This window comes from Euphorbia lathyris, chromosome 1 (genome assembly GCF_963576675.1).
Source record: "Euphorbia lathyris chromosome 1, ddEupLath1.1, whole genome shotgun sequence".
Taxonomy (NCBI): domain Eukaryota; kingdom Viridiplantae; phylum Streptophyta; class Magnoliopsida; order Malpighiales; family Euphorbiaceae; genus Euphorbia; species Euphorbia lathyris.
In genome coordinates, this window is record NC_088910.1 from 5,736,958 (window position 1) to 5,761,463 (window position 24,506).

The following is a 24,506-nucleotide window of genomic DNA, read 5'->3' on the forward strand; positions in this document are numbered from 1 at the left end:
TTGTTAGACGAGGTGCCGCGGCCTAATCTCCCGGGCGGACCGGGGGGTGGACACCTCATGGCGACGTAAGCGGTGATTGGCGCCGAAAGCAACCAATCGTGGAATCAAGCTACTCGGTAGGACCGGAGCTCGGAGTATGGAAGAGTCGCCACCCACGAATGGGAAAATGAACACCGATCCCTTGCGGGAGACCGGTGAGGGTTCGAGAAATTTAGGTATGAGCCGAAAGGCTAGCTCCTTTCCGGAGAAAGGCTACTAGGCACTCCGACACCGCCCGGTTATGAACCACCGGCCTCCTACTCAACATGTTAGGCGATAACGGACTAATCGCATATTTCTTTAAGTTTAAAATTCATTTGAAACCTTTTCTTTCTCGTTTTGAAAACCGTTTTGAGCATATATTATTGAAAGCCAATTTGGTAAAGAATCACCCATTTTGCATAAAGTTAAAGTATACAAGAGAGAGGGGGAGAAGAAAGAATTGATTTATTTACGATGTGATTTACATGTCGTGTTGCATGTTAATTCTATACTAACTTATTTCCCCCAAAACTAGTTCATTTACATGGTTCGCACCTTAATCGCCGTTGGAACGATTTAGGTGCGTTTTAAAACCAAGTTTGATGAAGTTCACCCGAATCGCCGTTGGAATGACTCGAGTGTTTGAAAACGTTAAGGTAAAAACTTTTCAATAAGAAAACGTGGTTAAGCATACAAGTTCATTTATTTTGCATAAATCATTTAAGAAAACGATTCAAAAACTCTATTATTCACAATGAAAACGATTTTAATTACAAGGTTTGCTTAATCCGTCGTTGGAACGGACTAAGGTTTTAAAACGTGGTGTTTTAAGAAACGATTTGAAATGTCAAGAAAACACTATTTATTTACATTAGGAACCTCTAAAAATCCATTAGTTTAAATAATTAAATTGAAAACTCTTTTTGTGATTTATTTTCCCCTTTTTACTCAATGGACTCTTTACTTGTCATAATTACAACAATAAGCATATTAAATCAAAATTCACTCCCAAATAAAGCCCATTTGAAATATGGACCCATAAATGTCCAAAGAATAAAGAAAATAATATAGGTATATATATACATTTTAGCAAAAAAAAAAGGAACATGAAATAAGGATAAGTGAAAAGATACTATATAATACATATATAAGGAATAATAATGAAAATACTAAATATAATACATTTTTACTTTAAATATGTGAAAATAATAAATAAAACCCCTAAATAAGAAAATATTATTTGTCCCCAAAATAGTTTTATCTAATAATAACTAATATAACCCAAATAGCCCAAAACTATATATATACATACATAATGTAGTTTAAATATCAAAATAATATCAATTTATCCACAAAATGTCTACTAATTAATCACTCCCAAAACACCCAAATAAATATCATTTTAAAATAAAATCCATTATCATTTAAATGAAGGAAAAAGAAAAAGATATATATACATATACTTATATTAGATTAAATCAAAAAAATGATATATAAATATCCTAAATAAAACTATATGTACCAACTATCCAAAAATAATTTGAAAATGTTTATTACATAAATATACATATATGTACAAAGGATTAAAAGCTTAAAAGTTGAGAAAGATGGACCAAAACAGCATTTTTTACATTCCAGCAGATTTACCGACGGAATTTCCGTCGGTAAACAGCCTTTAGTGACAGAAAACGGAAAATTACAGCAACACTCCAATTATTTCCAGATTTATTCAAAAGCTTTAAATTAAGTCTAATTCAATCGTTTTGGATTTCCGAACTACCAAAAATGGATCATAGTCAATAACGGAAGTTCCTAAAACGATGTTTTTATTTTAAAACGTTATTCGGAAATATCTTTTTTAAAAAGCTTATAATTACAACGTTTTTAATACCCGAACTACCTTTTTATCGGATCACGGTTCGTATTGGGATATCAAAACGAGGTTTTTATTTTAAAACAAAACCAAATTTTATTCAACACGAGACGAAAATTAAATAAATATGCAAAATTAAATAAAACGTGGTAAATAAATAAATAGCTAAATAAATAAAATTATAACATAAAAATTAATAAAGGAAAAGAAATAAATTAAATAAAATAAAACGAGTCTAGTCCTCGGATAATACCTTAAGTTCGGTATCTGACAGTCGAAACCGATTGATTCCACGAGTCGTGATTTTCCGGTTTTTTGTGTTTTTTAGTAAAAATTTAACTTTGGGAAAATTTGGATTTTTTTGGGAAAAAAAATATTTTCTCCAAAAAATTGACTTTCTCTCTCTAAAAATGTTTAGAGTGAGAAAGCTCCAAAGAATCACCCCTTTAAAATGCATGGGGATCCATGCCTTTTATAGGAAAACGGATCTCCGGAAGAATGGGCGACGCCCGAGCAAAATCGGGCGTCGCCCAAGAGGGTTGGGCGGCCGCCCAAGGCATGTTGGGCGGCCGCCCAACCTTCCGTTGGGCGATCGCCCAACAGCATTGGGCGAGCGCCCAACTGCCGTTGGGCGTTCTCCCAACGAACGTTGGGCGTTCACCCGACGTTGTTGGGCGCTCGCCCAACGGCCGCCGGGGCGCGTCTCGCGCCGTCGGGCGCGCATGTCCTGTGGCCGTTGAGCGCGCGTTCCGTGCCGTCGGGCGCCCACGCGTCGTGGCCGCCGAACGTGCGTTTCGTGCTACCGAGCGCACACGCCCCGTGGCCGACGAGCGCGCGCACCGCGCTGCCGGGCCCGTGCATCGCTCGGACGTCGATCGCGTGCCATTCGTGGCTGGACGCGTGCGTCCGACAGACGTCGAGCGCGCGCTTCGTGCTGTCGAGCGGGCGTCCGACTGTCGTCGAACGCGCGTCGGCTGCCGCTAAGCATTCGCACCGTGCCGCTAAGCATTTGCGAGCCATCCGATCGACAACAGCGACCCGCCGTAACTTTTCAACCATCCTGTTTTTAGGTTTTCATCACAGGTCCTCCGACTCGGTGTCTACAGTTACCCCTACTTTCCTATTTTGACAGTGATGTGTGTGTTTTGATAACGTTTTTTGCTACCTCGGTCGTGAACCGTAGGTAAGATGGCTAAAAAGCTACCTCGGTCGTGAACCGTAGGTAAGATGGCTAAAAAGCTACCTCGGTCGTGAACCGTAGGTAAGATGGCTAAAAAGCTACCTCGGTCGTGAACCGTAGGTAAGATGGCTAAAAAGCTACCTCGGTCGTGAACCGTAGGTAAGATGGCTAAAAAGCTACCTCGGTCGTGAACCGTAGGTAAGATGGCTAAAGAGCTACCTCGGTCGTGAACCGTAGGTAAGATGGCTAAAAAGCTACCTCGGTCGTGAACCATAGGTAAGATGGCTAAAGAGCAGGTAAGATGGCTAAAGAGCTACCTCGGTCGTGAACCGTAGGTAAGATGGCTAAAGAGCTACCTCGGTCGTGAACCGTAGGTAAGATGGCTAAAGAGCTACCTCGGTCGTGAACCGTAGGTAAGATGGCTAAAAAGCTACCTTGGTCGTGAATCGTAGGTAAGATGGCTAAAAAGCTACCTCGGTCGTGAACCGTAGATAAGATGGCTAAAAAGCTACCTCGGTCGTGAACCGTAGGTAAGATGGCTAAAAAGCTACCTCGATCGTGAACCGTAGGTAAGATGGCTAAAGAGCTACCTCGGTCGTGAACCGTAGGTAAGATGGCTAAAGAGCTACCTCGGTCGTGAACTGTAGGTAAGATGGCTGAAGAGCTACCTCGGTCGTGAACCGTAGGTAAGATGGCTGAAAAGCTACCTCGGTTGTGAACCGTAGGTAAGATGGCTGAAAAGCTACCTCGGTCGTGAACCGTAGGTAAGATGGCTGAAGAGCTACCTCGGTCGTGAACCGTAGGTAAGATGGCTAAAGAGCTACCTCGGTCGTGAACCGTAGGTAAGATGGCTAAAGAGCTACCTCGGTCGTGAACCGTAGGTAAGATGGCTAAAAAGCTACCTCGGTCGTGAACCGTAGGTAAGATGGCTAAAAAGCTACCTCGGTCGTGAACCGTAGGTAAGGTGGCTCAAGGGCAAAAAAGTTCTTTCTAACGATTCTGAATTCTTTTAAAACACCGTTGTCTGTATTTTCTCACTGGAGCTAGTGTCCTGGAGGTTCGAATGGTTTGGTAGGAATGTCTTTTTTGGTTCGGAATGATTCACATTGTCAATTATTTTTCTATTGACTATCGTCTGTATTTTGACTGATGCCACAGTTCTGTAAAAATTGGCTATCGTCGGGAGTTCTTATCTTGGCAGTATTGGCCACTGTCTGGGAGAAGCGCATGCTGAAACGGACTGCAAATCGGAGGTCTGTGCACCTGGTAATTAATTATTTACTTTTTACCTTTATGTCACATCGTACTTTTTCGCTATTTACGGGAATGCCATTCCTCTTTCCTATATAAGGTGGTGGGGTTCCATTTCAACCCCACACCTTCTCTTTCTTCTCTCTCTCTCTAGATTTTGATTTGGATTATTCTCGGGATGGATTTGGATGAATGCGATGGCACGAAAGGCATGGAGGAGGTTTACGTGAACCTTGCTAGAGTGGACCCTTTCCACGACCCTACGATGCATCTGAGCCAGACACGCTGTAACGAGGTAAGTACTTTCTCACTTTTTCGTTATTTGGTTCAAATTCTAGGCTTTAGTATCCTTATCCGAACATGATTTGCATGCTAACCTTTAGATTGCCTTAGAGGACTCTAGTTAGAAAATGTGAATTTCTTTACTTACAAGTAACACTTGTTTACTTTTGTGTAAGAATGTGCGCTATATGCATTGTGAATAGTAAAACTACGACTTTATGCATGCTAACAGTAAAAATAACATTAATAATGAACGTGAATAGTAAAAGCGTGAATGGTGCACGTGAATAGTAAAAACTTAACTAATGCTCGTGAATAGTAAAAACGTGAATAGTGCATGTGAATAGTAAAAACCTAACTAAGGCACGTGAATACTAAAAACCTTAACTAATGCACGTGAAGAGTAAAAACCTAACTAATGCACATGAATAGTAAAAACTTAACTAATGCACGTGAATAGTAAAAACTTGACCAATGCTCCTTGTCAGTGCGGACGAGAGTGGATTAAAGAATAAAGAATTAACTAAATCCTACATAAATGACCCTAAGGAGAGATTTTACAGAAAATTGGTCCAGATTGACCAGACGTCTCTAGGTTAGATTCTGACCGAAAGAATAACTAGTCTTAACATGTTTTCATCAAACGCACGCTTAGGAATCATATTTAAATTTTCCTGTCTTGTTCTTTCTAGTTCCTCGAGATTTCCGGGACCACAGCCGAGATCCACGTGTGGTATTCTATGTTAGGCGCCGCGGTGAGAGCTCGTGTGCGTGAGTTGGGCTTTGAGCCCTTTATTTCAGCGCTGCCCCGCACCAATGGGGTGTGCGATCGCTTTGGCCTGCGGGCCCTATGCGAGAGGTGGGTTGACTCGACCCATACCTTCCACCTTTCTTTCGGGGAGATGACCATCTCACCCCGAGATTTTTCTTTGCTGACAGGGCTGCGGGGGAGTAGCACTCCAGTTCCCTTCTGCTTTGACATGATACGTCGGCGGGTCGACCGTGCTAGGCTAGCCGCTTTGATTGGGCCAGGAGTTTACCCAGGTGCCAAATCCTCTCCAGCGAAGTTCATTTCTACCGCGAGCCTCTTGAGTCGCAGAGATTTTTGTGAGACGGATGACGCTGACTTGGCTGTCCGTAGCTTCCTAGTGTACACTTTGAGTGAGACGATTTTCCGCACCAAGAGCGGGAAGGTACATGCTGGTCTTATTCAGGCTTTTAGCGATTTGGATGTGGCGGCGTCTTATGATTGGGCGGGGGCGGGCCTAGCCTTCCTATATAAGTTTTTGGATTTGACTTGCTGGAAGCGCAAGGACTTCGGTGGTTACACTTTCGCTCTTCTGGTATGTGTGCACCCTAGACTCGCCCTTTCTATCTTCTTCATGTTTTCCGTTCGTAACCTTTGTTTTTTTTTACAAGCAGGTTTGGGCGTATGAGAGGCGGATTCTTCCTAGCCAGTCTCGGCATCGGTCACGAGTACCGAGGCTCCCACTCATGACTCGGTGGAGAGAGTTCGATTTAGGCACAGAGAAGAGACGGACGGTGGCGCGGCTCCTAGACTGGATTGACTCGCGGACTTTGGGACAGGTAGATATCTTCTAGTCGTGCTAGATTCTTGTTTGAAAAGATCTGACTTTTTCTTTGTGTTTTCAGATCAAGTTTAGGTGGGACGACCTTGACTTCGGTCCCGATTACGCGTATGTGACTTTGATCCAGGAGCAACAGTGCGTGCTCACCGGCCCTTGCGTGCAGGCCTGGTATTTGGACGACCGGGGCATTATCGGGATTAGGGCCTCGCACTGGTCACCAGGCGAGATCCCTGTCTCCATGTTCGCGGTGCGGACCATGCCCTTGTCGGTCATTCGTCAGGACTTGACCCGTCGATACGTTGGTAGAGAGGTGTGGGTTCACGCCGGGGGCCGTGCCCTTTATCTATCGACTTTGTTGAGTGCGAGGGATGCCCCGGCGGTGGCGATGGAGGTGGACCCCACGGCGGACGTGTTTTCGCGGGAGGCGGTCGCGGCGGTTTTTGGTCAGGAGGCGGTTCCGGTGAGTGGTTCGGCCTATTTATCTTTATTTACGAGATAGTTGGCGGTATTTATTATGTCTCTATTTGCAGGAGAGTTCCTGGAGGAGTGCCCATCTGTCAGATTTCTTTGACGACGCTCGAGCTCAGACATTTGCGAGCGAGCCGCCATATTATGTCGGCGAGTCCTCCAGCGCTGTCCGACCGGAGAGGTCCCCTTTAGGCGTACCCGTCACGGACTTTGGGAGGGATTTTGCGACCGTTTGTTAGGACGAGTCCGGAGTAGCCTACGCGGGTGTCGAGATGGCTCCTCCTGTCTTCACATCGAGGGTACCATTTGACCCTTCCGACGCTTCTCAGACTACGAGAGAGACTTGTACTGACTACGTGGGGCTGTCCGGTTACCTCAGAGACCACCTCAGCTTGCGCTGTGCCGACCACCTGGTATGTATCCTTGCCTTATTTTAGTGTAGTGGAATGCATGCATGTATGATTTCTGTTCTTGCCTATGTAGTTTTTTTTTCACATCTGTTTTTCTTTTTTTTAGAGCGATCTTCACGCACATGAGCGGAGATGGAGTGAGTCGGTGCGGGAGGCCGACGCCAGGGTTGGCCAGGTGTACCAGGAGCGGAACGACCACAGGTCGGAGGTGATGTGGAGAGAGACTGCTGGACGTCTTGTCGTTGAGGAGAGGGCGCGTGATGAGACCATTGGACGCCTCGCTGCCGAGGAGAGAGCACGAGTTGCCGAGGAGAGACTCCGAGTTACCGAGGAGACCTTATCCGCGGAGCGGGCGTCGTATTTGAGGGATTTTGAGGACTACTGGGATTTCCCTCCTTATTAGGCTTGTCATGTATGGCTTAGTAGTTTTTTTTTATTAGGATTACCCCAATGTATAGCTGATGTATAGGGAGTGGGGTGGATAGTATATAGGCTTTTTATTGTGAAAAGAAAGATTAGAAATGTATAACTCATGATTCGTATTACCATGCATTTAGTAGATTATGATGATTCCAATCATTCTCTTCAAATATATTCATGCCTTTATTTATTTACAAACAACAGAAATACTTAGCCTCTTATACATTGTTTTTGTAATTGCTCAAGTTATAACTACTGTTACCAGGACCCGCCTTTCGGTTTTCGGATCCCGGCGATTTTTCTCCTCTCTCCCGTAATTTTCAAATGAGTGCCCTTTCGGGTTTTCACCCATTGGGATGTCCCTTATTGTTGCATAGGCCACCCTTTACGGGTTTTCAACCTATCGGGAATTTTTTTTTTTTTTTTTTTTTTACGAAAAGTATTTCTTAAGCCTATCCAGGTTGGTAGGTTCGGAGAATTCCATGCCGTCCATAGTAGTTAACTTCACCACTCCTTTGCTTAGTATATTCTTCACGAAGAATGGCCCTTCCCAGTTAGGCTTAAACTTGCCCCTAGGGTCGGTGTGCGTCACACGGATCTGTTTCAGCACCATGTTCCCCTCTTTGATAGGGCTGGCCTTGACCTTTTTGTTGAAGGCTCGGGCCATCCTTCTCTGATATAGCTGCACATGGTAAAGGGCTTCCATCCTTTTCTCGTCAACCAAAGCCAACTGCTCATATCGCTTCTTCACCCATTCCGTCTCGGGAATCTCTGCTCCCACTGCGATTCTCAACGATCGCTTTTCGATCTCAATTGGGAGGACTGCTTCTGTTCCGTATACCAAGGAGAATGGCGTTGCCCCATTAGAGGTTCTAACCGTCGTGCGATAAGCCCATAACGCGAGTGGGAGCTGCTCATGCCAATTCCGATGTGATTCCACCGTTTTTATGAGAATTCTCTTAAGGTTCTTATTAGCTGCTTCTACTGCCCCATTAGCTTGTGGACGGTACGGAGAAGACCTGTGATGTTCAATGCCATATTCTCGAAAGAGACTTCTTACTTCCCCTTGAAACTGGACCCCATTATCCGTAATCATGTCATGAGGCACTCCGAATCTGGTGATTAAGTGTTTTTCGATAAACTTCCTCATCTGTTTAGACCCCAACTTGCCAAACGACTCTGCCTCTACCCACTTGCTGAAGTAATCAATGGCGACTACAATAAATTTGTGCCCATTCGAAGCATTAGGCCTCACCTCCCCGATGATATCAATGCCCCAAGCCGCGAATGGCCAAATAGGCGCCAACGCATGCAATTCCATGGCTGGTAGATGACTATGATCACCGTGGACTTGACAATCGTGACATTTCTTCGCATATTCGTTACAATCCCTTTCCATGGTGAGCCAGTAGAAGCCATGCCTTATGATTTTCTTTGCTAACGCCGCTCCTCCCATATGGGCCCCACAAATTCCCGAGTGTACCGATTCCATTGCCTCGCGGGCTTCTCCCGCATCCAAGCACCTCAGTTGTAACCCATCGATGTGCCTTTTGTAAAGCAAGTCATTGTGGATAACGAACTGCTGAGCTAACCTTCTAATCACAGCTTGATCCCTAAGTTCTGACTCTGCCGGGTATGTTCCACTTCTCATAAAATTCACGATATCGAAATACCACGGCTTTTCATCTGCCCCTAATAGCATTACGTCTTCGTAGCATGGTTTGTGAGATCTCTTCAACACCAACGGCTTCGAGGCAAGGTTCCGAGGGTTGTCCCAAACTGACACCAAAGTGGCCAAAGCGTCCGCAACTTGGTTCGGTGCTCGAGGGATATGATAAAAACGACATTCATTGAATCTTAGTGCCAACCCTTCTAGCTGGTCTAGGTATGGACGTAACCTTTCTTCCCTCGCTTCCTAGTTTCCTTGTGCCTGTTCGATGATCAGCTTTGAGTCGTCCCAGATTTCGACATATGATGCCCTTAGTGCTGCTAGTGACTCCAACCCATAGATGCATGCTTCGTATTCGGCCATATTATTGGTGAGAGGGAAGGATAACTTCTTTGCCATCGGGATCCTTTCTCCCTCTGGTGAGATAAGTAGTACTCCTACTCCGGCTCCCTTTGAATTAACCGCTCCATCGAAGAACATTTTCCACGGTATGACTTCTATTGCGTTCAAGTGCTCATCGGGGAAATCATAATTTATCTCTTCCTTTTCTGTGTTCAGAGGTTGGTTGGCCAGAAATTCTGCTACGGCCCTTCCCTTGATAACCTTCTTCGTTACATATTCAATATCGAATTCGGACAAAAGCAACAACCATCGGGCTAGCTTCCCTGTTAAAGATGGAGTCCGGTACAGATACTTCACGGGGTCCATCCGAGAAATAATGATCACTTTATACGATTGAAAATAGTGTCATAGTTTCTTTGTCAACCATACTACTGCCACACACGTCTTTTCGATCATGTTGTACTTAAGCTCGTATTCCAGGAACTTCTTACTCAGATAATACACCGCGTGCTCCACACCGGTGTCTCCTTCTTGGGCCAACATTGCCCCAATAGATCGATCCTCGATCGCCACATAGAGGAGAAGAGGTTTTCCTAGTTTAGGCGGTCTTAACACTGGTGGATTGGATAAGTAATTCCGGACGTTCTCTAAAGCTTGCTGACACTTATCATTCCAAATTGTGGGTTGATCTTTCCGTAGCAACTTGAAGATTGGCTCGCAGATTGCGGTAAGTCTCGCTATGAATCGACTGATATACTGAACCTGCCCTAGAAACCCTCTCACCTCTTTTTCATTTTTTGGTGCCGGCATTTCCCGTATGGCCTTCAATTTATCGGGATCTACTTCGATTCCCTTATTTCCGATTACGTAGCCTAAGATTTTCCCCGACGAAACGCCGAAAAAGCACTTCTTCGGGTTTAACCTTAGCTTGAATTCTGCGATTCGGGCCAAAAACTTCTCGAGCGCAGCAAAATGCCCTTCCCTTGTCTCTGATTTGACCATTATGTCATCCACATAAACTTCTACCTCCTTTTGTATCATATCATGGAACAGAGTCGTAGCCATTCGCTGGTAAGTTGCTCCGGCATTCTTCAAACCAAACGGCATCACCCTATAGCAGTATGTTCCCCACTCAGTGGTGAATGAGGTTTTTGCTTTGTGTTTCTTAGCCATCTGAACTTGCATGTAGCCCATGAAACCGTCCACATTCGTGTGCAAGACGCTTGATGCTACATTGTCGATCAACACGTCAATATGAGGCAACGCGAATTCATCTTTGGGGCACGCCTTGTTAAGATCTCTATAATCGACGCACATTCTCACTTTGCCGTCCTTCTTTGCGATGGGCACTACATTTGCGACCCAAGGGGGATAGTCGATTACTTCGATGAACCCTGCTTCTAACTGCTTTTTCACTTCTTCTCTGATCTTATCTGCCCATTCCGGTCTCATACGTCGGAGCTTCTGCTTTACGGGCTTCGCATCGGGGTATGTTGGAATACGGTGAGTTACGATTGATTGATCAATTCCTGGCATGTCTTCGTATGTCCAAGCAAACACTATTTCGTATTTTTTAATTATTCTCTCGAATTCTTTCCTCTCTTCAATAGTTAATTCTTGAGCAATTTGTATAAGTTTAGGATTTTCATCCGTGCCAAGATTGAAAGTTGACATTTCTATTGCATTGATTTCAAATGTAGGCATGTTATATGAATGAGAATGCATGGAATGATCACGATCAACATCAAGCAAGTAAGCAAAATCAGAATTCATTTCATTGATAGTATTGGCGAGTACATCATCTGATTCAAATAAAGCAGTAATACAATTTTCATCATCGGGGTTCTCGGGTTTCTCATAAGCTTCGGAGGTACTGGGCTCGTCCACCGCTCCCATAGTGGCTTCAATGGTGATCACCTGCTCCTCGGCATTCAAATCTAACATCATGATCTCCTCGACGAAGCAGCTCGCCTTTTATTTGCCCCAGTCAGTCACATCATTGAAGATCTCAAAACCTGGCAGAATCTTTCCTTCAGTGCTAGTCCACGACTCGGGAGTCCCCGAATACACCTTTCCGTGCCCCTCATTCACAAAATACCCCTTTAGGCCCACCTTTCCTTCATTACTTGTGTTGGATGGACCTCCCTGCTCATATCCTAAACCCCTCCGGGTTTTCTGACTCTTGAAGTTCGGAAATTCTGGCAACCCTTGATGGTGCGCTCCCAAGCCCATACCAGGGATGAAGCCTCCCTTCATCATCTTCACTACATCGGTGGTCATGCTAGACTCGTAAATCCCAGAAACTTGGAATCCGGAGAAAAGTTGGGGCTCAATTCCCAATGCCGCCACCGAGCTTAATTTTTCCGCTCTGATCGTCACTATCTCCTCCCCGAAGGGGAATTTGATCATTTGATGGAGCGTGGAGGGCACACCTCCCAACTTGTGGAACCATGGGCGTCCCAACTATACGGCAAAGGTTACCGGGATATCCAGCACTGTGAACTCAGTTTCTTCTTCATGCGGCCCCACTTTCAACTTGGCCTTAAAGACTCCTTCAATATGCCTTCGGCTATCATCATAAGCCCTAATCACAGTTTCCGAGGCCGTCAAGTCTCCTCTTTCCACTCACAGTTTAGACAAGAGTTTCAACGGACAAACATTAATAGTCGATCCATCATCGACCATCACACAGCTAGTCTTCTTCCCGTTGATTTCCGCTCGGATATACAAAGGCTTATTATGAGCCTTCCCCTCTTCTGGGAGATCCTCGTCCGTAAATGTGATTTCGGTTTTCTTTCGAGCCATGATTGCCCCTACTAGTGCTGCCGGCTCAGTATCGGTAGAAATAACCAAATTCTGCAGCTCTTTCATCAAATTTTCACGATGGTATTTGGAATGGCATAAAATTTCCCAGACCGTGGACTTAGCTTGTGTCTTCTTCAACTGCTCAAGAACTTGGTCATCGGGCTTAGGAGCCGACCCTTCCCCTATCTCAGTCTCTACCATAGGTGCCTTTCCCTCGGCCACTCGACCTGATCTCGTCATGACGGTGATTTCCGGCTCATCATCCGATTCGTCCCAAATGTTAATAGGAATCCTCCGATCAGCATCTTCCTCGTCCGAAGAACTCTCCTAAATGTCCACAATCATTAAATCCATGACGTGAGGAACGTTCGAATTCAAATAAAAGGGATCCACTGATCCATACAAAGCCCAACCTATCAACTCATCATAATCACGGAGGGACACTCTGCTCATTCTTCTTGCGGCCAATGGAATAGCACCTCGTTGTATGCACATAAGTTGCACCTTATTGCTCATTGTTTCGTGACACTGCTCATAACGGTGCCTCCACCTTCTAGCATAATCCACAAATGGTTCCTCGGGGAATTGCCTAATCCTATCCAGATCTTCCAGGGATCTCGTCCACGGACTATACATTTCATACCTTGCCACAAAGGCACTCCTGAGCGGTACCCAATGACCCATTTCCTCCTCTAATAGGCCTTGATGCCACAACAAGGCTTCTCCCATTAAGGTTTCTGGAAAATGTTCATGTAATTCACATTGCGGAAATCCGGCATCATACATATGGTTGCGGAATAACCTCGCATGCTAAACAGGATCCTGGTATCCACCATACCTAGGCATTGCTAACACCGCATCAGGTGTTTGGTAAGAAGGGGAATCCGGGGTTTGCTCTGCCAGCATCCATACTGTATACTCCTTGATAAATCTCTTCGTCATTGCCGCCCAATCGGTCTTAACATACATCGGAAGCGACATATACCACATTAACGGTTCACCCATCAGTGAATTACAAAACAAGTTGGTGATCTCTTCCTCCTTAAAACCCAAAGGCGCCATGGCCGATAAGTAGAAGTGAAGGTGTTCCATGGGATCTTTGTTGCCATTATACTTACTAACCCTCGGTAACGAACGCTTGATAGGTCCGATCTGCATTGCGAAGCATTCTGCGGTTCTGTCCTCAGCTCTTTGGTACTTTTCTAAGAATGAATCTGATAATTGATCCCAATCATGCTTGCAAGAGTCGGGTAATGAGTGGAACCATTCCAAAGGCTCGCCTACCAGCGAATGGTGGAACCACTGAGCAATCTCATCCACCCCGAAGTATTCAACAAACATGTCATGCATATATTCACGCAGGTGCACCTCGGGATTTCCTCCACCACTAAACAGACCCAAATTAGGCACAATAGTTCGAGACGACCCTTCTCCGGTCTCTTCAGCACTATCTTCATCATACGGTGCTCCACCATCTAATCCTTCATCCATCGGTTCATCCCCTTGTTCCTTTCCAAGGAAGGACACATATAGACCATTTCCTACATTGTTCTTTTCGTCAAAGTCCAGCAACTCCTCTACGTTCTCCTCGAAGGATTCCATCACTACGCATTCTGTCAAACCAACTCCGATCATGCTCACCCTATGATTAGGCAATGGATTGCGCTTAGTGGAAGGGTTTGCTGACGAAGGATCAGCTATCTTTTTCTCCTCGATTAAATCCTGGATTTCGTGTTTCAGCCTCTCACAATTCTCAATTGTATGCCCATAATTGCTGTGGAACTCGCAATATCCCCTAGCTTGTATCTGCGGAGGAGGCGGTGTCTTGTTATAATGAGTAAGAGCTTTCAGCAGCCCCTTTTTCTGCAATCGTTCGAAAACTTTTGCGTAGGTCTGATCAAATTTGGCGAATTGCCTCTTTTCGATAGCATTAAGATCAAGCACTTTCACTGCAGCGGACTCTGTACTCTCATTTGGCCCTCCGGCACTATATCCAGACTTCGTCCACTTGGTATAGGCTTTCTTTGGTTCTCCATCCCCCTCAACTGTCAAGGCGCAGCTATACATCTGATTAAAGTCGGTAAAAGGCATATACCGCAGCTCATTCTTAATATACGGCAACGTGTTGCCCACCACCATTCGGATCTGATCTTGCTCAAGCGGCTTCTGCTTCATAACCGCGGCCTTAGCCCTCCATCTTTTCACAAAATCGGAAAAAGATTCCCCAGCCTGTTGCTTAGTGCTCTCTAGTTCCTTCAAAGTGACCTCAAGCATGGTGTTGAAGCTATACTGAGCGATGAATGACTTCGCTAACTCCTTCCAATCCCTCTTCGTCACCATAGGCAATGCATGAAACCATGTGAGGGCCGCCCCCTCCAGATAGGTGTTAAACAACCCTAGGACTTGATCCTCAGTCAGGATCGTGTGCTTCATCACGGCAACATACTGATTCATGTGGGCAGTGGGATCTCCAGTTCCATCGAACTTTTTCATGTCAGGGAGCCGGAATTTCAAAGGCAAAGCCGTTGCCGATAAACAATTCTTCAAATTATAAAAGTCCTGACTCCCGGAACTTCCCCCACGTAGGTCCTGCACCTCTTGAGTGATGTGCTGCTTCCACTCCTCTTCCTTAGCTTTCTCTTTCTCAAGCTGTTTCTGGATATAATCCTGATAATCATCCTCGTTCCCGAAGCGGGGATCGGTGTTTACTTCGTTCTCAGCACGCTTACTGCCACTCTTGTTGTCTTTTAGTGCTAGCTGGGCCAAGATTACGGCCAGCTGATCATTGATATTGTTCACAGAGTTTTCCAATTCAGTCACTTTTTCGTCGGTCGCAGACATACTGGCAGAGGACTGAGTATACCCAGACGAAGATGATTCAGAAGCCACAACTACCGATTCGGAACTGTCTACCCGTAGCTGATCAAACTGTCTGACAAGCCGGTTACTCTCGCGAAACCACAACCGCTTAATGATGACGTCTGCGTGAACGGTATTCATTAGTATGTATGCATGATTTTATATGCATGATTCGTGGCGTGTGCGTTTATTTATTTACGGATATATAAGATAAGAAGAACAAACGTTAGTCTAATTACACGTATCACAACATCTCTCTTCCACCCTTATTCCTCCACACACTCGATAGTCCAAGTCTCTGTCCTAGGATTTTGGTTTGGGGCTCATATTGTGGTCCAGGGGACGCATGATGCCGACGATTATTACGGAAAAGTAAATCATCCATCAGACAACACAGTTTGTTTTAACGTATCAGCGTTCAGTGACTAAGATATCGACCAAATGGATTGTTCTTTCGAAATAACTCGTCTTTTGTCATTTTGCGAGATGCATTAGTTCGGGTTTTGATTCCCTTTGAGCGCATCTCGGTCTTTAGATGTGGTACGAGTTATTTTTTTAGTCCAACCGTTCATTATCGACAATGACTCATTCCTTTTTATTCGCGTGGGTTCGTGTCTCGATTTTTAGATTACAACGGGATCTTTTGGATCTATCGAGAGACGTAACCACGTGTTTATTTAGTGATGAAAGCACTTTTTATTTTAAGGAACGGACTCATCGCGTAACGTGTTTGTTTTTAGCGTTAAGAATTCGTTTGCTCATTTTGGCTATGTGAAAAGACGGCGAGTCTTATTCGACCGTGCGGTAATCTTTCGGCTAGCGACAAGCTTTTACTTCTTCCAATTTACGGGATATATCATCCTAGCGTGGTTATAAAAAATCAACGTTTCGTTGAATCGCATGCTTATTCGAAGCAGGGATATTACCGTTTTTTTTCATTTAGGCGCGAGTTAAGCAAACACACAGATCGGGCCATATTTCTTGTAGTTTTGGTAACGGTTGAAATGATCGAGCCATTAGTCAAACCCACAGTCTCGTCCATATGGTGCAATCATGCGGTTTAGCTTAATTCGGTTTTATGATTTTAAACGACGTATATACCAGTTCGAGGCACGTATTTGACGGCATTGGTTTGTTTTCTTTAACTACTCTCGGGATTGATGTATATCGTAGATACAGAAGGATTTTGGTCGTTTATTTATTTTTGCTTTTCTTTTATTTTCTTAGTCACTTTTGCGGACACGTCCATTTCTCTTAAGAACGACACAAGGCATAACGTAAGAGCTCGTCTTTTATTCGGAAGGGACGGGACACGTTTGCGAAACTCTTTACGTTACAATGGGGTCGTTCAAGACAGAAATGTTCTTGGTTTTCGTTTCGTCATAATTTCGTTTTATCCCAACGTATTTAAAGAATGTGAATAACGACTATCGTTAATATAATAATTTTTTTTAAATCGAGATGTAACTATCCCTAACACCAAACCAATTCATACTAACACGTGCTTACGTCATAACATATTTCCTGAACATGCGCCTTCTTCGGGACACGGAAAAGGACCAGATGGGGACCCTTTGGCGCCTTACTGTAAGGGGGAACTTACACTAGCCTCTTTCGAGCGACGAATGGACTCTCGCTAGAGGTTTCGCGGAAATTACCCAAAAGGTTTGCAATAATGCACATGAATGCATACGAAAAGAAATAATACGATCCGTCCCCGTTAAGGGCTTAATACACGCCTTCCGGAATCAAATTTCTCGCTTCCCCAGCAGAGTCTCCACTTGTTAGATGAGGTGCCGCGGCCTAATCTCTCGGGCGGACCGGGGGGTGGACACCTCATGGCGACGTAAGCGGTGATTGGCGCCGAAAGCAACCAATCGTGGAATCAAGCTGCTCGGCAGGACCGGAGCTCGGAGTATGGAAGAGATGCCACCCACGAATGGGAAAATGAACACCGATCCGTTGCGGGAGACCGGTGAGGGTTCGGGAAATTTAGGTACGAGCCGAGAAGGCTAGCTCCTTTCCGGAGAAAGGCTACTAGGCACTCCGACACCGCCCGGTTATGAACCACCGGCCTCCTACTCAGCATGTTAGGCGATAACAGACTAATCGCATATTTCTTTAAGTTTAAAATTCATTTGAAACCTTTTCTTTCTCGTTTTGAAAACCGTTTTGAGCATATATTATTGAAAGCCAATTTGGTAAAGAATCACCCATTTTGCATAAATTTAAAGTATACAAGAGAGAGGGGGAGAAGAAAGAATTGATTTATTTACGATGTGATTTACATGTCGTGTTGCATGTTAATTTTATACTAACTTATTTCCCCCAAAACTAGTTCATTTACATGGTTCGCACCTTAATCGCCGTTGGAACGATTTAGGTGCGTTTTAAAACCCCGTTTGATGAAGTTCACCGGAATCGCCGTTGGAACGATTTAGTTTAAATAATTAAATTGAAAACTCTTTTTGTGATTTATTTTTCCCTTTTTACTCAATGGACTCTTTACTTGTCATAATTACAATAATAAGCATATTAAATCAAAATTCACTCCCAAATAAAGCCCATTTGAAATATGGACCCATAAATGTCCAAAGAATAAAGAAAATAATATAGGTATATATATACATTTTAGCCAAAAAAAAAAGGAACATGAAATAAGGATAAGTGAAAAGATACTATATAATACATATATAAGGAATAATAATGAAAATACTAAATATAATACATTTTTACTTTAAATATGTGAAAATAATAAATAAAACCCCTAAATAAGAAAATATTATTTGTCCCCAAAATAGTTTTATCTAATAATAACTAATATAACCCAAATTGCCCAAAACTATATATATACATACATAATGTAGTTTAAATATCAAAATAATACCCATTTATCCACAAAATGTCTACTAATTAATCACTCCCAAAACACCCAAATAAATATCATTTTAAAATAAAATCCATTATCATTTAAATGAAGGAAAAAGAAAAAGATATATATACATATACTTATATTAGATTAAATCAAAAAAATGATATATAAATATCATAAATAACTATATGTACCAACTATCCAAAAATAATTTGAAAATGTTTATTACATAAATATACATATATGTACAAAGGATTAAAAGCTTAAAAGTTGAGAAAGAGGGACCAAAACAACATTTTTTACATTCCAGCAGATTTACCGACGGAAATTCCGTCGGTAAACAGCCTTTAGTGACAGAAAACGGAAAATTACAGCAACACTCCAATTATTTCCATATTTATTCAAAAGCTTTAAATTAAGTCTAATTCAATCATTTTAGATTTCCGAACTACCAAAAATGGATCATAGTCAATAACGAAAGTTCCTAAAACGACGTTTTTATTTTAAAACGTTATTCGGAAATATTTTTTTTAAAAAGCTTATAATTACAACGTTTTTAATACCCGAACTACCTTTTTATCGGATCACGGTTCGTATTGGGATATCAAAACGAGGTTTTTATTTTAAAACAAAACCAAATTTTATTCAACACGAGACGAAAATTAAATAAATACGCAAAATTAAATAAAACATGGTAAATAAATAAATAGCTAAATAAATAAAATTATAACATAAAAATTAATAAAGGAAAAGAAATAAATTAAATAAAATAAAACGAGTCTAGTCCTCGGATAATACCTTAAGTTCGGTATCTGACAGTCGAAGCCGATTGATTCCACGAGTCGTGATTTTCCGGTTTTTTGTGTTTTTTAGTAAAAATTTAACTTTGGGAAAATTTGGATTTTTTTGGGAAAAAAAATATTTTCTCCAAAAAATTGACTTTCTCTCCCTAAAAATGTTTAGAGTGAGAAAGCTCCAAAGAATCACCCCTTTAAAATGTATGGGGATCCGTGCCTTTTATAGAAAAACGGATCCTCGGAAGAATGGACGACGCCCGAGCAAAATCGGGCGTCGCCCAAGAGGGTTGGGCGGCCGCCCAAGGCATGTTGGGCGGCCGCCCAACCTTCCGTTGGGCTATCGCCCAACATTGTTGGGCGATCGCCCAACAATAGTTGGGCGGCCGCCCAACGCAAGGTTGGGCGCGCGCCCAACTGCCGTTGGGCGTTCGCCCGACGTTGTTGGGCGCTTGCCCAACGGCCGCCGGGGCGCGCACGTCCCGTGGCCGTTGAGCGCGCGTTCCGTGCCGTCGGGTGCCCACGCGTCGTGGCCTCCGAACGCGCGTTCCGCGCTACCGGGCACACACGCCCCGTGGCCGACGAGCGCGCGCACCGCGCTGTCGGGCCCGTGCATCGCTCGGACGTCGAGCGTGTGCCATTCGTGGCTGGAAGCGTGCGTCCGACGGACGTCGAGCCCGCGCTTCGTGCTATCGAGCGGGCGTCCGACTGTCGTCCAACGCGCGTCGGCTGCCGCTAAGCACTCGCACCGTGCCGCTAAGCATTCGCGAGCCATCCGATCGACAACAGCGACCCGCCGTAACTTTTCTTGCTTATTATGTTTATATTTTTTTTTGTTTTTCAAAACTTCCGGAATCAACCACTTCAACCATCCTGTTTTTAGGTTTTCGTCACAGGTCCTCCGACTCGGTGTCTACAACGATACCGAAAGTATGTGATAAAATATTACAAAACCAAATAAATTTTTCATAGATCCTAGATTACTAGAAGTGGTTAAGATACTTTTGACCCTTGAACACTCAAGGGTCGAACACTCTTGTCATGATGCTTCTTTTAACTGCTCTTTTCCTGCCTTTCCTGCCTGCCGCTCATGCCTCCTGTCAAGTCGCCATCCGTCATCAGAAACGCAGCGTTAGACCGCTGGATCATAGGTTGCTCATCTCCTCATGGTTTGTGCAAAATAGGATGCTTACAGTCTGTTTGACTTAATCTTTCCCAATCTGCATAAAAACACTTATAAGACATTCTTTTACGTAATTTAACCCTCAAAACACCCTTAATTCATCATAAATAATATGTTAAATTATAGTCAAATTCATGCCTAACACCAAGTACGAATGGTTATTGGCTGTATGTTTTTTAGCCATTGCTTTGCTCGATCCTTTAGTGTAAATGGGAACAACTTTAGTCTGATCACATCGTCCATCACATCTCTTGCATTTTGGAAAGTATCGCACATAATCAGGAAATCTTGTATATGGCTGTGTGGATCCTCAGGAGCCAAACCTTCGTACTGAACCACTGCTTGCAACATATGGATCATTGACGCCTTCACCTCGAATATATTATTCCCCTCATCACGTATAATGATCACAAAATACAAGTTTATTCTGAAAGAGGTACGGTTAGCTAGAATAGTTCCAAGTAGGAAACGATGGCCGAGCCAAAAATCAAACACTACAAGAAAATAACAGTTTACCGATGACAATTTACCAGTGACATATATGTCGTGGTTAGTACCAACGACATACCTACAATTTACGTACAAAATCATTCTACCAACATTATAAACGAATATACCTATAAAATACAAATGACTTACCAACGACATATATTACAAACGATTTTTGTCATTGGAAATTTTAATGACAGTATGTGTCAATGCCATGTCGTTGGTATTACAGAGAACATACTAATGACATAGCTTCAAAAATTCCAAAACTATATTAAAAAAATAGAATTAATGGTTAAATTAGTCTTTAAATTTGGTAAGAATGATTGTCAAAATCAAAGTTTAGGTATCAATTTAGTTCTCAAATTTGTAATTTTTGACAAATTGACCTAGGTATAATTAATTTTGATACCAATTTTTTTATAAAATTTAGAGTAATTTATCAAAATTAACAACTTAAGGGTTTTTTTTTTGTTGAACTAATACATATACTTAAATTTAAATTTAAGCTAATTTTATATTGGCAACTAAGTTTAAGGTTATTTTAACTTTTAATTCTAAAAAATACCAACATCTTAGCAATGACATAAAAAAAATACTGACGACATTACGATTTATATAGACAATCTGTTTAATATGCATGTCTAGTTAGACATCTTATAAACTTTTCTGCGTCCAAATTCAGAGTAGTAGCTAAACGTTTCTTCAACTATTTAGTCCTCTTTTTTAGATATGGTATTTTGAATTGGATCTCTAAGTGGTCACTAAAACTATTATTCATGATATATAATCACAGGAGGGAAGAAATTGTGTACCGCTGTTGACACTTTGACAAAACATGAACCCGACTCAATGCTGGTGGGCAGCCAATCTGGGTAGCACCTCCAAACCCAAGCATTGGACAATAGTTAAAGTCTCTTTTGACACTTTGTATAATTGTTGCAGAACATAACGTATCCCCTGAATTTGACGAATGTGCAAGTCTATTTTGTTTTTGTTTATCTAAGTTTACGATGGAAATGTGAATGTAAAAGACTTTGTTCATCTGTGTTGCTGTCTTGTATGTATTCGGTATATATACAGTACCAATGACATATTCTACGATTATATTTTCAAAATTTATACATTTCTACCGACATATTGACGATTATAATTTTATGCCAAAAATATAACATCCAATATTTATATAATTGCGAATGATATTACCAATGACAATAATTTCGTACCAAAATATAGCCTAAAAAATTACCGACAACGTACTGTCTAATATTATTGGTGCCATATTATGGTTAAACTTTACTGATGGCTTACCAACGATTTCAGGTTACCCATGACTTACCAATGATAGTAGACATTAGTAACTGTGAGAAGTATCATATGTTTAGATTCTTTTCCTAGAAGTTACCGACGAAATTATCGTCGTAAATGCCAATGACAATGGCTTTGTCGATGGTTATTTTTTTACCAACGGAGGAATTGCCTTGAACGCCTGTTTGGATGGTAAGTCATCGGTAATGACTTTTACTAGCGGAAAAATGCTAAATACTGACGACATGAAGTCCTTGGTAAACTGTTTTTTCTTGTAGTAAAAACAGAGTATATAGCAGCTTCGAAAGCAGCTAAAAGGGAAGTTTGGAATGGAGGTTTATTAATTAACTAGGCGCGGTACCTGGCATTTTTAATGAGATTAATAATAGATTTGTTGCTATTGCTAAGGACCCGCAGTCTCATACTACATCCAAACACTACCCCATTCATTACTATCTTTTCGAAAGACAACAACAATTGTAGATGTGAGAATTAAAAGACTGCCAATGATGGGACAATCTTATAGATCCATTTAAAGAATGTCTTACCCCCAAAAGGTTCATGATCGTCATGCGAACATTATGAGAATGTTTATAGAAATAATTGGTTTTAGTCCAAGTGGAAGATGTTGGCGTTTAGTGTCATATAGTCAATTGTTGTAGGATATAAACCGGTTGTAAATGAATTGTTCATTATCGTTTGTTTTGTGATATAGTAAGTTTAACTATATAAAGACATTTATCTTTTATCAGAGCTAATTAAGTTAAATAAAAGAAATCTCGAAGTTTATTTAAGTAATAATAAAGTGTTCATAAAAGTATGAAGTGAGACATAACTTTATAATAAAACTGATAAACTTAAAACAGCCCTAGTCAAGTAATATGTTTTTAGGGATTGACATAATGCTATTGAGACTTGCATGTAATAATGTTTTCTATTGTGAACAGAGAGCTGATCTCACAAGCTTTACATATGGAGATATCTAGACAGTTACAAGGATCATGTGAAGGATTTCATTAGGATTGGGGACTCGACTTGAGATAATAGGATGGATGGATTTATCTAGTGTCACCTGTTTCATCTCAAATGGTATTAGTAGGTATAATTAATCCTCAGACTCAAATAAACATATAAACATTAACTAGTGATTCTGGATGATGGAGTGCGATGCTTTGATTCTGTGCGAGCATGATCCACTACAGGGGGGACTCTGGGGTGTGTGAGAGCAGAGTTGGATATCATATAAAGTAATTGCAGGATAATTAATGTTAGATTGAGCATTCATCACTCCTAATAGATAGGAGATATATCTATGGGCCTCTTGTGGAAGAATTAACTGAAACCCTTGCAAGGTGATAGGGTTAAGAGTGTAAATGGAGATTTCACTTAACCTATCTATTTAGAGTTAATTCTATCTGAACAAGTAAAACAGACGTCTCATTATATGTAACCTGACATATTCCATAGTTACGAATTCATCTACTAATATAGCTGAGGAATGATCGAATTATACTAGACCTAACACTGAAAGGTAAACGTTATCGCTCTAGGGGAATGTGATGATTATGATAAAACAGTTTACGCACCCATTCTGTTATATGTTTAGGATTAAATTGATCTAGTTGAATTAATTTAAATAAACATATACGGCTAGCTTCAGTAAGAACCTAATAGGCCACACAGGAATTAAGACCGAATGATGGAATAATAATTGAACGGAGAGACATGGGAGGGGTGAATTATGTAGTGAATAAATTAGGGTTTTTTAGTTGATTTATTTAGAGAAATATATGGTTAGATTACATTATGGTTAAATCAATTAAAGAAATAATATTGGTTAGATAATATAATGTGATTATTTATCTTCATTATTATCATATCCTAATTAATTATCCTAATGGGATTAGGATAATATTTATTAAATATATTTTATTAGATATAAGATAATGTTTAATAAATAGAATAACTAAATTGTTTAGGATTCTAATTTACTAAACCTAATAAAATTGAGATTTAATTAATTGAGCACTATAAATAGACCACCCTAGTATGTAAATTTCAGAAAACACAATATAGAGGAATAGGATTTCTTCTCGTCTCTCACTCGATTAAATTATTCACTCTCTTCAATCTGTTTCTTATATTCGTGTGGATACCGTTAGAGGCAATTTACACTTAGATTGCTATTTGGTTGATTACTAAGTTTCGGTTTTGATTTCTTGTTTGTGTTTGTGATTGACTTGACATCCATGTGGGCACTTCGTTTACAACGGTAGATAGTTCATCAACCATAGGTACATTTATTTAATTCCTTTCTATATGAAATAACGATGAACGGATCTTGGAAAAGGAAAATAGACAAAATAGATAAAAGTTTATATTTTCGATACACCTAGACTTGTCTATTTTCCTTTTCACACTTGGATTAATTATCTTTTTTTCCTATTTTTCTTTCTTTTCTATAAGCCTATATAAAGGCAAGTTTTTCTGTTTTTTTAGGAGACTTTGGATGAATACAATTTGAGAGAGTTTTCCATTTTCTTTTCGAATTATCAGCATTCTTATGAATCAACGACTTTTGAAGGTTAGCTAGTGGCATTGTGTGTCGAATCAATGATAGCAAACGTTTATCTAATTTCCCACTACGTCAGTTAGTATCAGAGCCTACGGTTAGCTAATGACATTCATGTG